Source organism: Pinus tabuliformis, chromosome 3_1 (genome assembly GCF_031772625.1).
Source record: "Pinus tabuliformis cultivar Carrire ecotype Pingquan chromosome 3_1, CPIR1, whole genome shotgun sequence".
Taxonomy (NCBI): Eukaryota; Viridiplantae; Streptophyta; class Pinopsida; order Pinales; family Pinaceae; genus Pinus; species Pinus tabuliformis.
In genome coordinates this window covers 389,372,692-389,380,148 of record NC_142301.1, presented here as the reverse complement: position 1 = coordinate 389,380,148, position 7,457 = coordinate 389,372,692, and the positions used below count along the sequence as shown (strand labels likewise).

At 34.3% G+C, this 7,457-nt stretch overlaps 1 pseudogene; it reads left to right on the top strand.

Annotated features, from left to right (window-relative positions):
* The first annotated feature begins 5,866 nt into the window (after window positions 1–5,866).
* Window positions 5,867–7,457, top strand: part of LOC149187355 (uncharacterized) — a 196,206-nt pseudogene continuing 194,615 nt past the window's right edge.

Genomic DNA, 7,457 nt, shown 5'->3' with positions numbered 1-7,457 from the left:
TTTTGTAAAAGTGATGTTGGGAAAAAATCCCTTATATGCAACAATGTCTTCTTTGGAATTTTATGTTATTCTGGCTTATTGATGAGTTCATTTGTATCGGAATTTGAGCGTCGAATTTATGACATATTGTAAAAATTCATTTCCTTCATGGATATTGTGGTAAGCATCCTAAACTTTTGGATGAACATGTTCATTACTTCAAGCATGCCTACAACCATGTCAAGCACTCGTCTACGCACATATTTCTATTTGAAGCTTGTTTGGGTTATTTTCCACTGTCTCCTTTGTATTTTATCTTTGGTAAAGATTTTGTAGTGAATGGACATAGCGATGTGGACAAAGCCAAGCATATAATCGAACAAATGTAGCTAGTACATCAAGGAGTACAATAGTATCTTGAGAAAATAAAATCAAAGTACAAAGCAAGGCATGGAAATCATCAAGTTGATCATGATTTCCAAGTGGAAGATCAATTTTGCTTGTATATCAACAGAGATAGACTGGCTAGGTATAGTGTGTAGTATGGGTCAATCACATGCTACCATGTGGCATGGACGTACAATATGAGGTGTCAAATTGTGATTGGTTGGTTGTGCTTTGATGTGGACCAATGAGGAGGTGCCACATGGCCTAAATTTGTTTGGTCGGTCAATTGACTCGACGGATTTTGACCCCATGACCTCCATCCAAATAACCAGATGCTCTACTATTACACTGCATCATGGTTCTTATCCATATAAAACAACAATTTTATTTAATGACAAATTGTTTTAGCAGTTGAGAGAGGGGCATGACACATGGCCCTAACCCCTGGTTATGTGGAACACCATATGACCAAGGCGATAGGTAGGAGGAGCAAGCAATTAGCCCAACCACCAGTCTTGGGTAATCCACATGATGAAAACTAGAGTTGATGACAAAGGGAGCTGAAGTGAGGTTCGACCCATGACCATATGACTCACCACGTGACCACAATGGAGCACAAGCAAGAGTTTTTAAATTTTAAAAAGGAGAGGGAAGTTTTTCCCTACACCGATTCATATTAACAAACCATATGACCAACTCTGAACCAAAGGGCATGAAATTGAAGGGGAGGGCATGAAATTGAAGGGGAGGGCATGTGGCCCGACCTCTGGAAACATGGTGAATACGTGCCTGAGATCGGGGTTGGAAAATTGGTGCTAAGGTGTTATTGGTGTGATTAAGGATGCGACAATATGAACCTTTTTCGATGATATTTCTGCCATTCCCATGCCAATTTGTTTCTTAGCGGTCAGCCAAAAGAAGGGGTTCATTGCCTAGTTAGCCAATTTTTGTGATTTCGTAGGATAGATAGCAGAAATATGTTCCAGGAGGCTTAACTTATTCATATTTCAGTCTTTTTGAGACCAAGAAGAGCTCACATAAGGGTTTTTTTGTGTTCTAAACACAATGGAAACTATTTTTTTTTATTATTTGAGAATTATATATTGAACAATTTAGAGAGCCAAGTCCTTTTTTGATGTAGACAGGCTCTATGTTTTGGCTTTTGAGAAAATATGGAAACTCTTTTAGCATGAAAATAGCTTAGATGGGGGCTTTCGAGCCTTCTAGACACATGTGAAACAACTGTTTCTTCATTAGAGAATCCATTTTTTAGTATATTCTCAGTATGATTTTGAGAAAAGACCATTTAAAGAATTCATTATGAAGCAGTTGATTTTGTGCTTCTTATTCTTAGAATGAGTACTAGGACCTATTAACACATTTAGTGAGAGAGTCATTTTCTTTTTGAAACCATTTCTTTGCTAAAAGGAGTCAACTTGTGAGTGAGAGTTCTCTGAAGGAGAATGTTTCTTTGAAGGAGAAAAAATGCCACTCTAGAAGGAGGTTTACTCTATGAGTCAAAGATTTGTAATGTACTCTTTTTGTTGCTAAGGTCAATAAAGTGACCTAGACATTGGTGCAGGGCCCAGAAACATAGTCCAAACTGGATGAACTTCATTATCACTTGGTTATTCTCTTCTTCATTTTTACCATGTTGTATTGCATATGATTTTTTTTTTTTTTCATATTTAAGTTCGATAAATATAACTATTCATGGTTGAACACATTACGAACTAAGTTAACCTTTGAAGACCCAAAATTTACAAAACTTACAATGTGTTAGAGGATGGTCGATTTTCAAATCATTGCATCACTATTAAATATTAGTCTAATTCCACTTACTATGAAGTATATTTCCTCTCCAATGATCCCATCAACACCTATTAATGTTTTTAAGAACTTCTTTTTTGAAATGGATCATGAGTAGACTACTTTTCCCACATGGGCCACTAGTTCACATATAGTGCATGAATTCCTCAATATTACTTTTCCTTGAGATGAAGCCATCCTAGAGGTCATGTCTTCAAATGATAATCCTAGGAATGATCACTTCATGATGCTTCTTTTCTCCCTAGTTTGGAAATAGTGGATCTTAGAATCATAAATCTTGAATTAGGCCAGGGGGCATTTCCTAGGTCATGTAGTGAAGTTCCACCCTTAAAGTAAGTGAAGTATTAGATTTATTAAATTGAACTTACCACCAAGTTTCGCACTCCAAACTCAAAATCAATGAGTTTCTTGTACGTACATTTTGTCGTGATGGCCATCATCAAGGTGCTATATCATCTCACAAGATATGTCATTCTTTATGCTCTCAAGTAGTTCCTTAAAAATATTTGGTTCCAAAAACATCCCATGAGTTCATCTATGACTATAAGAATTATTAGCCTAATCTCAACAGTAAGCCATACATTGTGTGACGTATCAAGTGGCTTCACACTTTGTATATTGTGTATTATAGATTTTGGTGTGTGACACGAGTATTTTCCTTTATTTTGTGTGTGGGTTATTTCTATTTGATTCTTATCATTCCTAGTTATTCACTTTCATTTGTTAGGAACATCCCCTTGTGCTTGTTATAGAAAAACCATGGTGAGACCAAGAGGTTACATACGCTAGTTCTATAACTATGTTGACACTCTTCATACCAATTGAACATTAATACAAGCATGCATTCACATTAAAATATGCATTTTTCTCAAATTATTAGAATTAATAAGTAAGAACTAAACCATGCATATTTAGTACATCATGTCTAAAAATACAAAAATAAAGTTACAAAATCTTGAAAAATATGAACATGATCCTTTTTATACCTGATCCATTGCTTATTATTTCTTTCGCTATGTGATTTAAATATAGGTCTAGTATTTTTCGATGGTATTTACGAGACAGTGGAAATATTATGTTGACATCCACTAAACTTGAGGTGCATATCTTTGATCTAAACATATGAGGATAATCCTTTCCTTACATTGTTATTTTCATTATTGACCAGAATTGATATTATTTAGGTTATATCCCACTTTTTTGAGACATTATCCCTTCTCATTTTACATATTGTAACATGAGCGATAAGGCTTACACTTCATGCACACCCTACAATAGCACCCACTTATAGCTTTAATGCCCATGCCATGAAATTTTGTACATATAGGAATCTCCTATATAACCACCAAGACACTAATTTGAGGCTCATTTTTATTCCTTCATATAGATTTTGGCCATATCCTAAGGATGCTCCTAAAATTTTTATTATTCTTAATGGTTGCATCTACATATCATTGCTATTGTGTCAGTTCATACTTCTAAACCATTGTTTTATTTTCTTATTGCCACTATAGTCACATTTTACCCATTTCCATTTGCATTAGTCTTGCCTCCATTTCGTGACCTCACATTTCCCAGAGATAACGCTATGATGAGTGTTTTACCTTTCCAAACTCTTTACTTATCCTTGCATAGGTTAGGCCCACAAACATGGAACTATATGCATTCCCTTTAAGCCACTCATTCATTTAATTTGAACCACATTTTAGTTTCTCTCATGTTCACCAAATGATCAAAGATGATGAACTCATTCTTATCCATTTATCATTCTTGTTAAACTATGAGAAAGATATTGAGCACACTTTTACCTCTTTTCTAGAATTGTGAAATTATATGAAAAAAGACAACCTATATGGAAAAGGCCCTCTAGCAAAATAACTTGCAATAGTATTGGTTAGGTTTGTTATGTGGTTTCAAGTGATTGGTGTGGAACCAAATGGAATTTGCATTGTAGGGATTATGTGGTAAAGGTAACAACTCTTTGAGTATTGTAATCTCTAAATAAGGATTTAATTCCCTCTTATCATTGTGCCGAAGGAAAAGGAGGGAAATCATCATTTAAAATGAGTGATGGCATTGGGAAAGGATGATTCTTCATGTAAAAGGATCCAATGGAAAATGTATGATCCATGTCCAAAAGAAGAGGTCTATGATGGGAAATAAGATTAATGCACTAGGAATATTAGAGATGCTACACACCAATAGAGGGGTTGTGGAAAAAACAAAAAGAAAGATAAGACTAGAAATCCATTACTAAAAAATTTCTAAGATAACTATAGGGTTTCACTAAAAACCACAAAAAAACAATATTGTTAAGAAACAAAACATTTCCAAAAATACTAAAATAATTGTTGGAAAAAATATTGTAAACCGAAATTTCATAAGAGAAAACTTTATTATGTATGAGCATCTTCAAAATAGGAATTCCCTAGATGTCAAATGACCAGATGTCATTTCCAATGTTTCTCAATATAAGGTTCACTTTGTGGTAGCGAAATTCATCACTTTACAAACCTCATGTTTATATTATGTGTATGATTTAGCACATAAACATATATTGCATCACATACTACTGTTAGTATGTCAAGTTCATTGGGGCTTTATATTATTAACCAATATCTTATCACATTGATTCATGGAATTTTAAAGTTATGGAAAGTAGACTCAATATATTTTAGGTATTAAGGTAGGGGGAGATGCGAGGTATGGAGAGTTTACACGTATTAAGAGTATAAAAAGGGGTACTCTATAAAAATAGGGAACGTCAATTAAAAATGGGGGTTATTTTCATTATAAAAATGTATTATCAAGGGGGTTTAACAAAGGGATTTGTTTTGAAGGTTTTATCAATATCTTGAGAGATAAGAGGTGTTCTTTAATATCCTACAGACACATGTGTTATGACATGGATTGAATAATAAAAAAATGGTATTCAAATTACAAAACCATATACCCATCTCACTCAATAAACAAGTCATTTTATAAAATGACCATAATATATACTTAACCAAGAAAATATTTGACAACTAGATGAGAGACATAAAAGCTTGACAAATGCAATTAGAAGACATGGTAAAGATATTTAGCTGCGTGTATAAAAAAACATAATTGCTTATATGTCTTAATAACTAGTTAAAACATTCATAGCAACACAAACAACAATTTCATGTTAGCACAATTAACTTATTACACCAAGAGGCACTCTATAGCCCACTATATAGTAGATGTATAGGTGTAATGTAAAAAAGTTTGTTAACATTTTGAAATGTTGTCTAAAATATATACAGTATTTTCCTACCGAACAATTTCATGTTAACAAATGAAATTGTAGCCCTTCAAACAGACCCCCTTTAGGACACCTTCTAGTTTCAGTGGTAACATTTTTGGTGTCATTGTTTGGGAAACAAAACGTGTGTTTTGTTCCCCATACGAAATATTGACATAAGATTATTGGAGAATCCATTGGAAGAATGAACCCCTAATTCTTCATTGAACTTTAAGGTTGATTCTTGTAGGGTGAAGCAAGAATTTTTCTAGGCATATTTAAATTTACCCTGGCGACTCCTACATATTTTGCATGTATATCTGAAATAGGTTGTCTTTCTTTGATAAATTTATAACTTTCGACATTGATAGCATCCCTGGGCACCCTAATCATGTCACGAGAAGGATGGTAAGTGGGGTGCCCTTGTTTGATGTTGATCCACTCTCTTCTATTGACTACATAGAAATATTTAATGCACATGCTTCAAGAGAAGGGATTGTTCACCAAGATGTACTTATGTTGCTGTTCATGGGATCTCTCTGTGTTCATAACTCATGGATGCATGATCATGAACCTAAGAGAATATCATCTATTAAGGAGTTCATTGATGGATTTCTTAGACATTTTCAAGTATGCCCTACATTAAGTATCCAAGAGGAAGCCTTTATTGACCATCATCAAGACATTGAGAATCTAAGTAATGAAGATGAGTCCTCGTCAGGTCCACATGAAAAAAAGGATGATGTTGAGACCAATATTACCTTTCTCGAGGATATTAGTACTGATGAATATCCTTTTGAGAACCTTGAGGAAGGTGATCCCATTTTCCCGTTAGAATATGACACTAGAGATTAATTCCATATTGAAAAGGAGAAATGGGAAATTGTTGGTCCTAATCAATTTGATTATGCTCCCATTTATGACACCGACAAGTAGGATGAGGTTGAAATTGGTCCTCCCTCTATCTCGGGTATTATTTAGGATCACATATCCATTGATACCCTTGTGAAGGAGAACTATTATTTTCCCTAGCATGAAAAGGGATAGTTGGAAGAAATTGATTCTCTCTTTAAGGAAAACAAAATTTTTGATGTCAATAGTAAGGAAACAAATAAGGCTCCCACCTATCCTCCTCGTGATTCCATATTAATGTCACCTAAGCCTCCAGATAATGATTTTGGGGAAGAGAAACCTATTGGAGATAACACTCCACCCTCGCCTTTTCCTTTTTTTATTCTTCATCATTTTGAGAGTGATTCCAGACTTGCTCTCATATGATCTCAAGTGACCTTGATCCCTTTCCACTTTCTGAGTGTAGTGTCGAGGAAGAACCACTTGCTGAATATTATTTATGTCCTTAGGTTCCCCCTCAAGATCATGATCAATCTATAATCTCCCCTTTACAGTGTGATCGTCATGGGAAACCTACTTGTTTCTCTCCATCTTATCAATCTCCCTTCCCTACTAATCATAACCCTGTAGAGGCCATGAATAATGTCATAAATAATAAGGACCATAATAATATGCCCGAGGTTTCCATCCATCAAAATTTTATGAGCCTAATAATTGACATCTCTATATTTTGGTTAGGAGAGAGGATCTCATGGACTAGATTAAATCATTTTCTTACCTCTTCTCGCATGATTACCTATTTGTTGGAATTCTATTTTCATTCCTCCCACTAACCTTATCATCCATGTGATTCTATCCACATTTGCTTTGGCATTTTCTACATGAGTAATCATATAGGCTGGAATATTTATGTTGTTTTGATGATATGTTGGTTTCCCTAGATTTATGATTACAATTAGTACTAGTTTTGCACTATATGAATGTTAGAGTAGGATGCATTGCATTATGATTTTTGCATTAGAACTAATTTCATATGATATTTCCAATGATAGATTAACTACACTTAAAGATTGCATTTGAAAATTTATTTATATGAGTCAATTTTATGTGTTTAACCCAAGCATTTGTGATCTTAAGACATCAC